Raw genomic sequence first — 17227 nt, forward strand, 5'->3', positions numbered from 1 at the left:
TTTGTTTCTCCTTTTGGTGGTTCTTTATAAAAATAGCACTGTCAAGTTGAGGGGGGTGTTTCATTTAAAGGTTGTGGAAACTGTTGACTTTCTACTTGACAATACAAGCCCAACTTCTAATGTAAATGAAGTGGTTTTATATATTCACATTTTTGAGAACTCAAAGGCAGCCACAGTGTCCAGGCAAGAGAAGAGGGAAGGGGCAGGTACAGGGCATGTTTCTCATCACTTTTACTTGCCACAGCCTGTGACCAGGAAAAGAATGTGCCAAAATCCTTAGGAATGGAAAGCAGGAAGGAGTCCTACTTTCATCTGGAGCAGGTGTAGGTTCCCAATATTTTTGTGTATTTTTGTTCAAATAACCAGTACATGAAGCAATTGAGTATTGCTACACCACATAGCTGGACTGATGGAGAGGTGATCCCTAATACAGCATAAAACTTGCTTGCAGAATGTTCACCTTTCATGATTTTAAAAGTAAACTGGGGTTGGGAGAGTGAGTTTACATCAGACCAGTCCTTTGCATCATTGCTGAATTTACAGTTAGATTTACTGCAGGGTCAAACCGTGACCTGCTTTGACTGTTAAATGTGAGTAAAATTAAAAAACAAAACAAAACCAAAAAGAACTGAAACAAAATTAAGAGTAAATTTAATGTCACAAAGCAATTTTGTGGTTTTAATGCACCAAAATATTTGTCACTGGGAAAAGTTGCCTTGTTCCTGACCCATGACAAATGGATGTTTTATGTAGGCAGTGCTCCAACCCCTACAAATTCCAGTGGCTGGAGAAACTGTATCCCCCAAACAGGCTGAGTGTGTGGGCACTCCTTTATATTTGACAGGCACCTTTAAAGCTGGCAAAAAATCCATTCCATTGTTGAAGGTGGATAATTCAGGGAGCAGGTGATGGGCACACAATTGATCCAGTTTATCATGAGAAGCCCTGAGCCCACAATTGATAAGGCAGCCATGAGTGTGAGTGTTGGCAATCAGCACAGCAGCAGGACATCCCTGAGAGCCACCTCAAAGGGAATCCGAGGTGAGGGCACTGCCACAGCCTGGTCATGCATCCAAGTGAATCCTGCCTTTCTCCCCACCTTTTCTGGATGCCAGGCAAGGTCAGAGCAGGATAAAAGTGGCTTTGTTTAGACACCAGTAACCTAAGCAGTAAAATATTAGGGATTATTGAGCAAATGGGAGGTGGAGCATATTCTTTTTGGATGGAGGGATAAGATGATGGTTTATGCTCCTGGAACAGCCTCCTGACATCTGACACATCATTTTGTTTGTCTCTTTCCCCCTCAATAAAATATGTTTACTTCATTAACCTTACCAAAAGTCTTGAAAATCATCAAATAGCAAAGCAACAGAGGAATAAAACATTCTTCTTCACATCTGTGGGTGAGCTTTGACTCCTGAGGCAGACATTGCCAGTTTGCAGGGAGATGAACACCCGTGAGAGCAGAGACAGCAGCTGGATCCTGCTGATTCACACCTTCCTTAGCAGCAAAAACTTGGAGCTGAGGTCCAGGGCACACAGCTGAGGAAAAGTCTCTCCCTCGGTGTGATTTGGTGGATTTATTTTCAAATGCCCTCACAGAGTCGATCAGGTACAGAATAAGCTCTGATTTTTCAAACCCACTTAATGGATTTCAGGATCCACTTGACATTAATAACAATTAATGACCTGTGCATACACATCTCCTTAACAGCTTTCACAAAATTAGAAGCAGTGTAGCAGCATATTTCAAAAAGCTTGCAGGGGAAAATATATTTACATAGAGAACTTTGCAGTATAGGGAAAAATACAAAATCTACAGCAAAAGCATGGTGTAATTCCCACTTAAGTGTTTGCAATTTGCTACTGTGTGTATAGCAAAAGAGAATTGCAACACTTTTCCATGGTAAGTTTAATGTCGTTTCCTTCAATGAGGGTAAATAAATTTGCTTTAAATTCCCCAGGGTTTTAAAAACTGCTTATTAGGTATGCAGTGATAGATGAAAAAATTGTTAGCTTTTTTTTTTCTAAAAAGATATTAAAATAACTTATTCTCAATATAGCTAAGTGATAATCCAAATGCAGCGAGGTGAGGAAATCTGAATCTCTTGGGAGTTTCTAAACCTGAGCAAAAACATTAAAAATACCAGACCCACCAAACTCAGATCTTTGTATGCTCCAAATGGAGGCAGAGCCAGGAGCTGAGTGCAGAGCTGAAGCCAGCTGGGTGGTGTAAATGCAGGAATTCTGATTTTCTCCAGCTTCCTGGGCTTAAAGCTGGGCTGCTGTTTACTTTTTAAATCGACTTTGTCTTTCTGTAGCTTCTGGCAGAAAGTTACATGCAAAATCTGTGATAAATGCAGGATGTGTGAACTTCTGCTGAATTTGCTTAATCCCAAAGGATTTCTCTGCTGTTTACTGTCACCTAGTTAGGTGCTACAAATCCACTTGCACCTAAAAAATTCAGGCTACAGAAGATGAAGTAGTTAAAGCAGAGTGTGGCAATTTATACAAACCAAACATGGAGGTGCTTGCTCATGTCACCAGAGTGCTTTGTCACTGCACCTGAGCCCTGTTCAGGCCAGAACTAACCAAAGTCAAGTGGGAAAAAGTGAGGCTTTATTTTTCCTTCTGGTTGACAAAATTGTGCCAGGCCATCCAAGAAAGTCCATGTGCAGTTAAATGATGATTTGGTCTTTTTTCTCTGGGAAACTCACCTTTGCAGGTATTAATTCAAGAAAAAAAGGTCGCCTGATGAAGGAAGTATTTCTATTCTGAAAAAGCCAACTCTGCCAGGTTTTAAGCACAGAAGCTGATTTTATTAAAACCCTGAGGCAAGAAAGCTCATCTAAAATAGTCAAATGGAAATCAAAAGCTCCATAGGTAGGACAGAATGAAATCCTAGATTGGAAAAGTTACCTCATCTTGATGAACTCCTTACCATGCTTACCAGATTAACTTTTTTTTGGTTAGTGTGGAAAAATGCCAAACACTTGTTTTTAAAATTTGAAAAGTTTAATAGTAATAAAATGGTTATAAAAATAGTAATACAATTAGAGTAATAATAATTTGGACAATTTGAATTAAGACAATATGAGACAATAGAGACAAAGAGTTATGGACAGTCTGAGTACCTCTTTCTGGGCAGCACAAGCTCAAAAAAGGACCCACGTTAACAAAGGATTAACCCTTAAAAACAACAGCCTGTTGCATATTCATACACTTCATACATGATGCATAAATTCCATTCAAACACAGGATTCTGTCTGGTCATTGTCAGCTTTTTCCTCTGAATCCTAACAGCGCCTTTGAGGCAGGAAGAAGTTCGTTTCTTCTGATAAGAGGGCCATAAATTCTTTTTCTCTGAAAGATTTAGGTGTCCTGTGGCTGCTGTCTCGCTGCGAGTCCTTTCTTTAAAAAAAGTATCCTACATAGCATAGTTTCTATTTTAACATTTTTATAACCTAAAACTATATTTAACACAGTACTTAAGAGAATTAATACAGCATTACTTTCTAACACAACACATATAATATTCATTTTAATATTTGCAAAAAGCCAATCATAAAATATGCATTTTTCACAGTTACATTAGCTTTATTTAATTATAAAGTAATTTGCTTCTAGGATTGTAACCTTAGTAAAAAAACATCTTTCAGTAGTGTGAGAAAAACACTGAGTCTTTTCTCATGGCAAAACTTAAAAAATTAAATTTATGTCATGTCTTAATCTCAGCCTTTCTCCCAAAAGCAGCCATGCCCAAACGATTTGCTCTGCATTCACACTGGTGCAGCTGAGTAATGTGTGTCCTGACACAGCCTGATCAGTTCCCTGCTCTGACACCTGTGTCCTGACACAGCCTGACCAGGGACAGTCCCGAAGGAACAGTCCCCATATGGACAGTCCCAAAGGAACAGCCCCCAAAGGAATAGCCCCTGATGGATAGTCCCAAATGGGCAGTCCCAAAGGAACAGTCCCTGATGGGTAGGCCCAAATAGACAATCCCAAAGGAACAGTCCCTGATGATAGTCCCAAATGGACAGTCCCAAAGGAACAGTTCCCAAATGGACAGTCCCGAAAAGGACAGTCTCAGGTGGACAGTCCCAAATGCACAGTCCCCAGATGGATGGTTCCTGAAAGGACAGTCCCCAAAGAGACAGTCCCAAATGGACAGTTCCCAAAATTAGAGTCCCAAATGAACAGTCCCCAAAGGGACAATCCCCAAAATTAGAGTCCTAAATGGACAGTCCCAAAGGACAGTCCCCAAATGGACAGTCCCAAAGGGATAGTTCCAAATGGACAGTCCCCAGAGGGACAGTCCCAAAGGGATAGTTCCAAATGGACAGTCCCCAAATGGACAGTCCCAAAGGGATAGTTCCAAATGGACAGTCCCCAGAGGGACAGTGCCACCCCTGTGCTGGTGGGCAGTTCTAAGCATTAAAACACCTGAACTCTTCCCCTTTTCCCCTGTTTACAGCAAACTGAGTCTCCTCGGTGTTCCCGAGCCCTGGGTTTGGTGCTCCCAGCTGTGCTGAGCTCTCACAGGACAGAGCTGGGAAGGTCAGGAGGGGCAGGTGGGGTTTGGGGACACCCTGGTGACAGAGGGTGGGGCAGAGGGTGGGGCCAGAGCTGCTTTGCCAGCACAGGTGCCAAGGTTTGCCCAGCACCGGGCACTGACAGGAGCGTGGCCGGGGTGGGGCCCTGGCTCTGGGCACAAGAGGGAAACAGGGGAGGGCACTTGGCCCCTCCCAGGGAACAGTGCCAGGGAAGGGGCACAGGAGAGCTGTGCCAGCCACTTGGCTCCCTAAAGGGTAATGGGAGATAGTCCTGGACATTCTCTTATCAAGGATACCTAAGAAAAAAATAACAAATAAATCATTTCAAGGAGATACTGTAGCATTATGAAAAGTAGGCTTTGTCCTGTTAACCTAAGATATTTTCCTTAATGTCATAGTTTACAGTAATAGAGCTGTTAGAAGAGAGCTTCAGCCAGAGACCAGATCTTGTCTTTCACTGTACTTTGATTGAGAAAGAGGAACAATGTGTCAATATGACAAACATTAATTGGATTGAAAGCTAACTGATAGGTCTCCAAGTGTAACTGTAAGCAGAGCACTGAACACAGCAGAGCTCCCTTCCTGCCCAGTCTTGACCCCACAGCACTTAACGTGTGATCGCTGACCTGTGAGAAAATGCCAAATCATTACTGGTGATCTGCAGCTGCACAGAAGCTGGGGCAGGTCGCCAATAGCAAACCTAATCTGGATCACTTAATGAGCTGAGTTTAAATAAACAACATGTTTTTCGTGCCACCAGATGTAAAGTTGTTAGCCTAAGAATAGAGCAGCAGCTGGACTGAGGGGTGGGTGACAAAGTCATGGAAAGCAGTGACTCAGAAGAGGAATAATCAGCTGAAGATGAGCTCCTAATGAGATGCTCTGCCAAGAGGAGCTAATGCTTCCAAGGAACCACAAAGCCAGGCACCAAGGAAGACAAGAGGGATTTTATTACCTCTGTGTGGGCTCCAGGAAGTCTTCCTTCAGGGCTGGAAAACACACCTTGGTGAGAAAACACCCAAGGAACACAGTTTACTAAGAAATAAAAGGTGAAGTGACATTTTAAATGCAGTCTCTGGGAAGGCACATGACAGATTTAACCCTTAAGGGTGGTGAGGCCCTGGCACAGACTGAGAAGCTGTGGCCGCTCCATCACTGGAATTGTTTAGGGCCAGGCTGGATGGGGCTTGAAACAGCCTGGGGTGGTTGAAGGTGTCCCTGCCCTGGCAGCGGTGGAATAAGATGATCTTTAAGGTCCCTTCCAACCCAAACCATGCTGTGATTCCACAGATTTATCTGGCAGATTTATCTGGCAGATAAATCCACAGATTTATTCCACGGATTTCTCTGTGATTTCTCTGGCAGAGGGGTGTTTGGTAGCTGGACATCAGTACAGGTTGCTGTGCATTTTTAGGACTGGGGAAGGGTGTCCACTGGAACAATCCACATGCAGTTTGCCAGTTGTGGCAGAGTGCCTGTCACTGAGGAATCACTGGAAATATTTAATGAGATCATTTTTTTTCCAAAGGAAACACTCTGGTTTGAACAAGAAATAATTCAGAGGAATCTGGTGGCCTTCATTAGGCAGGAATTGGGAGCAGGTTATGAGAACAGCTCCTGCTAGATTTGTTCTGGATAAATACAGAAACCCTGTGGCTGCAGGCAGGGCAAAGGGAGGGGTGAACCAGGCAGCACAACCTGCACACTGCCTTGGCTGTGCTGCCTGTGTGCTCCAGAGAGGTCAAAGGGCTATTTTTACCCAACCTATTCCCCCTTCCCATATTCAACACTTTTTTTTTTTGCATTATTAACATTATCAGTGGGAATCGTGGCTGCCTCAGCAGCACCAACCGTGGGGCAGTCAGCGTTTGTGAACAGCGACCAAAACGTGCCTCAGACATTTGATAGCCAAGCTTTTGCTTTAACTCTGGCCTGTAAGAGCACCATCAGCCACTGGGAAACTTAAACTCATTACAGAGAGAGAATGCAATCAAGCAGCATCAGCTTTATTGCAGTCCCTTGGCATTTGGAAAGTGCTGGGTGCCCACTGGGTCTTGTTGTTTAGGGGAAGCAAAGACTCTGGGCAGGCTTTATTGTTTCATTCATTTATGTGGAGAAACCAGACTGGAGTTAAAATCCTTGAAGTGAAAAAATCAGGAAAGAAAAAAGGGGGAAACACAGAATGGGGCTGGAGGATGAGAGAGATTTCCAAGATTTGTTCTTATTCAGTGTTGATGGTCACTTTCTTACTTACATCCAGAACAGAGTTCTGATGGCCACTTACCAATCCTTATCCTGGGGCATGATTTCTGATGTCTCATGTGCAGTCTGAGTGTGTCAGTGACTGGGTCCTGGTGCCTGGTTAATCCCAGGGATAGCAGGGGGCACCCACAGTGCCTTCTGCCTCTTCTCTTTGGCAGCTGTTTCAACGGCAAATGCTAATTCCTCTCTCAATGTTTTGCTCTTTCTGGGAATTTAAAAATAACTTGCCTAATGAAGCAGTGCTGAGCAGCTCATATGTCCAGATAGATAGGAGTGAAATGCTTCAGTTCAAAAAGCAAAGTTGTCCGTGGTGGCAGTGCCTTTGAACAAGTCCCCCAAGGCCCTTTTTCAAATAATCCCAGGACTGGCTGAAATTAATGCTGGAGGAAATTCAGAGAAAGGGGGGAGAATCACGTCCAAAAGGCTGGGACTTGAGAAGACAAGCTGGGTGAGCTGTAATCAGGCCCATCCTATGACATCCCTTTAGCAGTGCCATTTAATTACTCCTTCATGTACAGGGTTTGATGTATGTGTGCTGTAGCAGGGACATCCAGAACATGAAAGAAAAACATGGCACTTACTGAAGGCTTTTCAAAGATCAGTGGAGCTCCTTGTCCCTTGTTAGAGCAGCGAGAAGCTGAGCAGAGTGACAAAACTGCCTGTCCAAAGGCAGCCACCAAAGCACAAGCAGAGACAATTACAGGCTATGGCAATTTTCAGCTTCTCCCTCAAAACCACCTTGTTTTGTTACACACCTCTGATTTTCTATCTCCTGCACCTTGAGGTCACCATCCTCATTTAAGTTTACCCTGCAATGAGCTCATCTGCCCCAACAGGACAGGACATATGAGAACCATGAAGGGTGAACATGGAGCTGGAGCTGCAGGGATGGTTACAGAAGGAGCTGGGCATGATATGCTGGAAGGCAAAATTGCTGTGGAAAAGCAGGTGCAGGGTCCAGGGAGATACCTGGCTTCTTCCCTGGGGCCAAGACTGCAGTCAGAAAGTCTCCCTGCCCACTTGGAGCAGCCTTAACCTCTTGCATTGATTTGCTACATTATTGTTTTCTTGATCTAAAATGAAATAATTTGCTGTTGGAATCTGAAGTGTAGGGAACTCTCAGAACTTTGGGCTTGTAAGCTAAAGCTTAGAATTAAACATAGGATTTGATCTGAGACCTTGTAAAACCTTCCAAACTTAGGTACTAGAAGTGAGAATGTGGATTTATAGTTTAAAACAGAGTCATGTTAAGCTAAGTAAAAAAAAAGTTGAGAGTTTTGGAGTACAGTACTGTAGGTTTGTGTGTCATAACATGATTGGCTAAGAAAGTTTACACTGTAGCATGAGCGCATAAGGCAAAATATTTAAGGATTAGGTTAAAAACATACATATCCTTGTTAGCAGTTTAATTAGTTAATAAATACTTAAAAGGTCTTGTAATTAGAGGTTTTGTGACCTTTTGAACCATGCACTAAAAATGTGAGCTGACCTCACCCTTCCTACCTATGTAGAAGATAAGAAAAACAAATTGCATTCTCTAGCAAAAACTCAGAGGTCTCATCTCTAACTCATTCAAAATTCCTTCACAATTCCCCACAATTTGCAGTGCCATAATATTTATCAGAGTATAAATACTACTCTTTCTAATATTTCAATGATAAAACTCTATTTTTTTCTGCAGCTAGATGAATGATCATTGCATTCTTCAAATCAACTCTTATTTTTCTTTAATTGCTTCTGATGCCTTTGGCATTGTTGAGAGACAGGATCTGCTCTCCATCCTTGGAGGCTGCTGGGGGAACTCAGCAATGTCCTCATCTCCACAAGAGGAGGTAATTGATCCTAAAAAACTGGTGGTTTGATTTGGGGCAGAAAGGATGAGCAAAGTATCCATCAGAAGAGTTTTCCACACAGACATTCATGGCACAACCTGATGTTAATCCTACAAAAACTACAAGATCTGTATCACATACAGCATGTCCATGTTTTTATTGAATTGTTCTTAGAGTGCAATTCATCTTTCCCTCGAGTCCTGCATCAAATATGCCATGCTGCAAAAGGATGAAACGAAGCCAAACCACAGGGATCATGTGGTACTTTGCTCTGTGCTCATGCCAGGGAAATGAAGGACTTCCACCACTGGGATTCAACTGCTAAACCCCAGGAGCTTCTGTCCCTCTGTACAGAATAATGAATTCCAGCATTGTCCTTCATCCTTTAGCCAAGAATGTGGCCTGTGTGATGTCCAGGGCAGTTCAGGCAATGGCACATTTCCTTTTCTGTGCTGCAATCATGACCTAATTCCTAACTGTAGCCCTAAAATTAAACTGGTGATTGCTCCCAGCTTGGCCACCCAGCCACTGTTGTCCTTAACCAACACGAGTCTCCACCTCAGCACGTTCCCTGTAGGATTGCAGACTTCACACACTTGGCAATAATTGAGAGATCTGCACCTTTCTGTTCTCAAATCCCAGCCCTAACATCAAACAGCCTTGGCCAGAGCTGTGCAGTGGCTGTCTCACTCACAGCAGGAGCTGCATGGAGCTCTTGGATTCAGTAAGGAGAGTGACTTTTCAGCTCTTGGTTTCCATCATCTTGGTGTCATAACCCCAGCAGAGACTGGAAGCATCACAGAGGGGTCCTGCCAGGCTGGACCCACCTTGGAGCAGAGCCAGGGCAGAGCAGGTGCCTCAAGCAGATCCAGACCATGTCCTCAAGGGACTTAGGGTGATGCTAAATCCCTCTGGGCACTGCTGGACAGGTTCCCCTCACTGAACACTACACCAGGGGTTCATTGCAGCAAGAAAGATCCTAAATAGTCTCCACAGCCAGCATTTTGCAGTGCTATCAGATGGGAGATGAAGGATGGATACATTCCTTAAAAATAATCCTCCTGGTGGTAAATAATGTGATTAAGCAGGCTGCCTAATTCTCCCCCTCAGTATGAAACTGTTTATTGCTGGCTGCAGCTCTGCCCCTGTCCCTGGCCTGGCCTGTGGCCCCTCCTCTGCTGCAGCAGGGGCTGCTGTCATGTTAGCCCTGTTTTAGCAGCTGCCTGCTGTAAAAATGTGCCCTTATCTCTCAGACTGCAGTTTATGCTCAGTCTCTTTATTTCCCTTCATGTAATCATCAGACATTTCTGCGTTTTGTCGTGATAAATACCAGACTGTTGAATCTCTGGGGCTGCCAAGAAATGCATCTCAACATAGCACAAATAGAGCTGCTATTTTCTTTTTTTTAATTCCTTCCTTTAGTTTAACATTTATTCCTGCTATTGTTGTCCTTAGAAGGATAAAGAGGGCTGCATCTCACTAGCCAGTTGCTCCAAATACATTAGATTAAAGATTAAATAACACAATAACCGAAGGCTATGAAGACTATATTAATATATTATATTGAGATAGTCAAGCAAAGATGTGATAATGTGCTATTCATTATACAGGTGCGCCAGTGCTCACTACAGGATAAAATTAGATTGACTCATCTGCAGGTCATGTACCTTCTACAGCTCAGAACTGGCAGAGCTTTGCTTCTCTCTGTGCTGAGACAGGAGCACATCAGTCCCAGCCCTCTTTGCACATAGAGGTGTCTGTGCTCACAGCACACTGCCCAGTGTAAGCCACAAAGGATCCTGGTCTTCATTGTGGGAACCCAGGACATCCCTCTGGCTGTCCAGGCTCAGAGACCCTGGCACAGAGCCCAGAACACCTGTGGGTTTGATTGTGACCCATGGAGCAAATCACCAACCTTACATGAAGATCAGCCAGCCACAACAGTTTAGGTAGAATAATAGTGAAGTTATCACAGAGTGGAAAAGTAGATTTTGGGGTTTTTAGAATGGGGGTTCAGGGGGCAAGATGGAGGGAACTGGGCGTGTCCAGCCTTTCTCCTTCTTCTTCTTGGCCTCCATCTTCTGCTGTGATGGTGGCACTCACAGACTGGTTTAGAGTAGAAGCTCACTGTCTAACACAGGTGATGGGTATTGGAAAGTAATTGTAAACATTGTACAGGTAGTTTTTAGTATAAAGACATAACCCTGCCCTGGGGGCAGGCAGAGTGCCTGGAACTGTCCTGCTGGGTGGACCTCAGCAGGGCAGGAGAAAGAATTTTATAGATAAGGAACAATAAACAACCTTGAGACCGAGAAATGAAGAGCCCTGACTCCTTCTTCAAGCCCAGGCTGGGAAAAGAGACTTTCTAACTCTTCTCAGGGTCACTGTGAGCAGCAAGAGGCCCCAACAACCACAGCCTTGGCTTCACTGCTCAGGACATTTTTCCCATTGCCACTCTTTAAATGCCATAAGTTTCTCTTTCCCCTGCTCTCTGAGAGAAGATGTGCGATGTGCAAAGAGATCCTGATGCTGGGCACCTCCCTGAAGAGCTGCTACTGAGAGGCAAACTCAGGTCACACAAACAGTCACTGCTGGGCTGAACAGGCAGCATGGCTCTGTGTTCCCTGTTTTCCTGGATATCCACATCCCAGCTTCCAGCCATCCTTCCTGAGGCACGTCTGCCACACACCTGAGCTGTAAAACACCTCTTGCTCCTGAGAGCATTAAGTACTTTTCTCTCAGTGAGTGGATTTGCTGTCTGGAGCTGCCTTTATCACCACTCACCCCTATTGTTATTGCCATTAAAAGGTTGGAAGCCTAATACTGCATAATCATGTAGTCTGAGATCTCAAAATGAAATCTGAGGGTAAAGAAAAAAGAGGTGCAGGTATAGGCAAGAAGTAGAAATGTCTCTTGTGCTTCTCATGGAAAACAAAGAGATACAAGATGTAAAATTCCACAGAAACTCACCTGTGTTTGTTAAAGGGATCAGTAAGTGTCTGCACTGTCATTTTGGCTGCCTGGGTTACCTCCCTGGGCAACTCATCTGCAGGAAATGCTCTCAGATGGGTGCCCTGTAGGTGTGTCAGCTGGCTGGTCTCTCTGGATAACAATCACTTCCCCTTCTGCATTTTAAGATAGCTCAATATAGAAATTTTAAAAGAAAAATCCAGTTAGGAGTTGTGATACCTTGTGGTATGACACAAAAAGATAAAAACCATTCCATTTTAGCACTGTCAAGAAAATGAACTCCATCCCACCCAAACCCAGCACACTGTCCCAGTCCTGGGATGGGAAAGGATCTTCAGTGGCAGCTACTGGAGAAACAAAAACCCAGACACTTGTTTTGCATTCAACTTGTCAGAGCTTGATATTTTTGGAATCCTGTTTTTTTTTTTTTTTCCCTCAATTAGATGAAATTTGTCACAGAGTTCAAAAGTTATGGAAATGGTCCAAAAGACAGGCTGGTGATGCAATTGCAGAAACTCTCTTTTCTTAGCAAATCAACTTAAATCCCTTAATGACTGTAGAAATGATGCCACAGCCCATTAGTTGGTGGCCACTTACATTCCAAGGTCACTGTCACTGATGAGAGGGAGAGGATGGCTGAATCCTTCCTTTCTCATAATTAAAGCTCATGAGCTGCAGACTCATTTCTAAGGTGCTCCTTTCTATTGATCTGTAATGTCACTTTAGAGATTCTAACTAATAATATTAGATTTTCATCAACTCAGATTTGGTCGTGGATGCTGCTTTCAGCTGAAAAAATCGAGTTAACTGCCTCTTGCCTTTTTCCTATTTATATTTTAACTGCATTGTGTGAGAATAATGTAACACCTTCATTCAGACAGAATTAGTCACTGACTTTATGTCGAAATCTTCAGCTTGTAGTAATCTCACCCACATTCAGCCAAGCAGGTAAGCACATACTGAAGTCTACAATTAAAATCCTTAATTAAATCCTTAAATTAAGCACATACTTAAATGCTTTGCTAAAGAGGGATATAATCTCCAACATGCTCAAGATAAAGTGTATGTTTAAGTGCTTTATTGAACCAGTGCTTTTGCTGCAACACAAAGTACATTTGCCAAGCAAAAGCTGCTCCTATAGGTGTAATTCCATAAAAACTGGGGGATGGGGGAGCCTGTGGGCATTTATCAACATAAACCACACAGCACCTCTCCTGACACATCACACCTGGAATGTTGGGAGGGGTAAGAAACCTCTGGGATGGGATGTTGCCAGTGGATCAGCTGTGCAGGAGCTGGACTGTGCTGGACAAAGGACAGGCCCAGCTTGTATGGCTGCTGGGGTCCACATGGCTGAGATTTTGGGCAGGTTCGAGCTCTGTGTTGACTTTGAGGAAGTTAAATATATTTCTAAGTTTGAAATATATTTAAGAGAAGCACTTACGAATACCCCAGACAAAGAAATTCCCATTTCCCCCCCTACTGACTTCCTTGCATGAATAGATACAAATTCATCCTCAATTTAAGTCATTACCTGACGTCTTCTAGAGGCCTCCAGCCTGCCAGTGCTGCAGCTGTTCCAAACTATACTGTGGAATTGTCTGCAAAATTCTGTTGCTACTTTGGGATGTGGTGAAGGCCTCTAACCAACCCCAGAGACACTGAGGAAAGGCTGGTGTCACCCAGGGCAGGTTTGTCCCCATCCAAACTCTTCCCAGAGGCAGCAGCTCCCACTGGCAGGACAGAGAACTGGTGATATTCAATTACATCCCAATCAAAATCTGACTCTGCCTTCACTCACAAGGAGAAGCCACTGGGCCACACACAGACGTGGATGATGGATCATCCAGAATCACAAGTGTTTTAATTATATGTGCTTTTATATAATATAAATGCAGTGGATAAACACAACCCCATTTACCAGGTCCTTTCTGTAGCATGGCTCTGGTGGATGAAGGCTCTGCTTGTTTGATTAAATGTGTTTTGGTACCACTCACACCAAACATGGACCGGCCAGAGTGGGTTTGTGTCAGTGCTTGAGAAAACATGAGATTGAACAGGGTCCCCAAAATGAGTTTTTGAGCAACATAACCCTGATTATGGAGAAAATATGCAATAATAGCTCAGAGAAACAGCAGCCTTCCAGTTTGTTCCTAGCCCTATCCAACCTGGCCCTGAACACTTCCAGGGATGGGGCAGCCACAGCTTCTCTGGGCAAATGTGTGCCAGGGCCCTGCCACCCTGTGTAAAACATTTCTTCCCTACATTGAGTCTGAGTTTACCTTTTTTCAGTTAAAACCATGCCCCAACCCCGCTGCTGAAAAGTCTCTCCCCCAGACTTGCACTAAGGAGCTGGAACATTTCCAGCCCATGGGTCACAGGATTGATCCCACATGGGACACCCCTGATGGTTTTGGTGGCCGTGGGCCTGGCCCAGCCCTCTGTGTGTTTTATTTATTGGAGAGTTTCTAGTGCCAGATGAAGCTCAGGCTTTCTCAAAGCTGGGATTGCTGATGGGCTTCCCTGGAGCATGGCCCCACTCCAGCCCTGCCCTGCCCTGGGCTCCCTGCACCAGGATCCACACGGCCACTGGAGCACTGAAATCCCTCCTGGCCCCATTTTACTCATCTGAAACCCCTCTGTGAACACAGGCAGCTTGTAGAGCTAGCAGCTCTGCTTTTGGGGGCTATTTCCCAGCCCCCTGCCAAGGGATCCACTTGCAGAACACAGTGTTCATGTCCTGCTTTCTGCTGCCAGGGCTGGGAATGACCCAGCCTGAATTCATGCCCTTCTCCTTCATTGCTCCTATCAAGACTAATAAAAGGAATTGGCGTTTTTAAGACAACCTAAGTTTTATTCCTTTTCCACAAGAAATTGAAGACACACGTGCTCCTCCCCAGGAAAAGGCCAGTCTGGAGTGTGCTGGGACAGTCCTGGGACAGGGACCCACCCAGGGACAGTGGGCTGGGAAGAGGCTCCGCTCCCTTTGGGCAAACCCTCCCGAGGAAGGCAAAGCCTGAACAGTGCCTTGCCTTGCTGAAGTCTCCATTTCTCAGTTAAAGCAGCCCCACTTCACAGCAGAAGTGATCCAAGCCTTTTCCCCCACTTTTCCCCACCTCCCTCCCTGATGTGCTTCCCACTAAGGAGCATCAGCCCAATTAGGTGGAGCCTGGAGTGCCCGGGGAGGGGGCAGCCAGACAGATTTGGTTAAAGAAACGATTCCTAATATTCAATAAACGCAGTTTTAATTTCTTCTTCATACATGATCTTAAAATGAGATTTTAAATTTTTTTATTTATTCCATAAACAATATAACAAAACTCAGCAAGTTAACAATATGACGTTTTCACCATACAGAGTCAGTCACAAATATTTAAAACCTTTGCAACAAGAACAACAAAACCCAAAATATTACAAGAATAATTTACAAGAGGATCTATAAAACAGCAAAGCGCTCACAAATTTTCCAGTTTCCTTTACACAATATCACTACACTCTTTCACAACATTTCTTTTTATTACAAAATTCCCAACAAAAGTTTAATTTTTTTCTTTGTATTTTGGTTTTTAAAACCAGAAACTCTTAAGTATACATCCTTTTATTAACACCCGAAGGTGCAAAAAAAGGGAAACCTCACACATACAAACACTTCACAGCACTTTTCTAAGAAAAATATACACTTACAAAATATTTTACAAATTGGCACACTTAAAAATATACAAGATTTTGTAGGCGTCTTAGAGTGATCCTTAAGAATTATACTTCAATTGACTCTACAGAATATTTATAAAGCTTATTCTAAAAGAAAAAAGGCAAATCATTTCCAAACATGTTAAAATTGCAGTGTAAAATGTGGAACAGAAATGGATATGTTACATTCATAAAAAGGGCCATTTAATAGTTCTTAAATGCTCGAGGGGGGGAATAAAAGTTTTCTTTAGCACCATAAAACAGGAGCAACTTCCTAACGAGGTGCCTCTAGTTCTATGGAAGGGAACTCAAGGAGCAGTACATTCACATCTCTGGAGGCAGCAGTCGAGGCGCCCGGCGGCGCCGGGGCAGCGGAACAGAGCAGCTCCTTGGATTTCTACCCTGCTTCCCACCGGGAGTAAGAGACAAAAGGAGTTTCACTGGTACCTTGGTTCTGTGTTTGTGTGTGGTTTAGTCTAGGTTTAAGTCTTCCCTTTGTGCTTTAGAAATGGACGTCTGTCTGTCTGTCTGTCTAGCTAGTGAAGGGTAGTGAAAAGACCAATTTTATTTCTTGTTTCCTTTTGCACCAAGTGTTTAAAGGCTCAGTAAACGTGTCTGGCAACCCAAGCGTCCTGCGAGATGGAGGGAATCCTCCTGCTTCAGATCCCAATTCCCTTAGATGGCTGTTACTCCACTGTCATTAGTGTCACTTGTTTACCTGAGAAACAGATTTGAAAAGCCTTGCTTCTACCACAGACATTGTACTTGGTTTATTTTATATATTTTTTCTTTTTTTTTTCTTTTTTTTCTTTTTTTTTTTGCATTATTTCACATGCTGAAGAGATAAAGAGGCACATTCTCCAATAGATGTCAGTGGTTTGAACCATGCAACCTCCTCTGGATACCCTGGGAGCTGCACAGGCAAAGTCCAACACACTGAGCTGAGAAAGTAAAGGCCTGATCCTGCACCAACCCAAGTCCACACTCCTGATCCTCCTCCCACTTACCCTGACTTCAGGGGAGTTTCTCTTGGGACTTGACATCACTGGCTGGGAAAGCACTTGGGAGTGAGCTCCCACCTAAGTGCTCTGCTAGATTGGGAGCTTAGAGAAAGAGCATGGCCCAGCAGCTAAAGGATGACAACGCTTAAAACATCTTCATTTTGGTTCCTGGCTTGTTTGGCCCTTAATGCTGAAAAAATTAACAGCAATCCTGATTTTTTAAAGAGCAAACGGTGCAGCAATGGTTCCTCCAAGCAATCACCAGCCAGCCTTGGCTTCTCCTCTCTGAGCTGACCCAGCCTCAGCAGGACAGCACAGCATGGCAAGGACAGTCCTATGGCTGCCCCTGCTCTTCTCCTCCTCCTCCTCCTCCTCCCAAAATGCCTGGCTACCTCTGGTTCACAATTGATGATGTTTTTTAAAAACATCCATCCTCCTATGCTAAAAAAAAAAAAAAAAAAAAAAAAAAGGAAAGCAAGATGTAAACCTGGTAAGATGTATTTTGTAATAAAAACCAAAAGGTTTTTATTGAATCCCCATCAATGATATTTTTCTATTTACAAAACCTCTAAATGCAATTGATGGCCGTGGGCTGGGTTGGCTCCTGCTGCAGGATTCCTTTCTGCAGGACATCTCTCCTATTCCTGTGCCATGGGAGACCCATGCTCCTATGGCAGAGTAGTGAGTACCACCCTGCCTTGGGGAATTCTCCTCTCAGGTGGATTTTACAACCTTTGGAAGTGCCCAGTCCCTGCTTTGTAACACCAGTGCCAATTCTAAGTCACCCTGACCACGGTGACACCACAGCTCAGCAGCACTGCTGGCATTGTCCTCCCATCCTGCCCCGGAGCAGGAGTGAAAAGAGATGAAGCAGAAAAGACATTTTAAGGGATGCTGCAGAATAAACATCTTTTGT

Source organism: Molothrus aeneus, chromosome 14 (assembly GCF_037042795.1).
Source record: "Molothrus aeneus isolate 106 chromosome 14, BPBGC_Maene_1.0, whole genome shotgun sequence".
Taxonomy (NCBI): Eukaryota; Metazoa; Chordata; class Aves; order Passeriformes; family Icteridae; genus Molothrus; species Molothrus aeneus.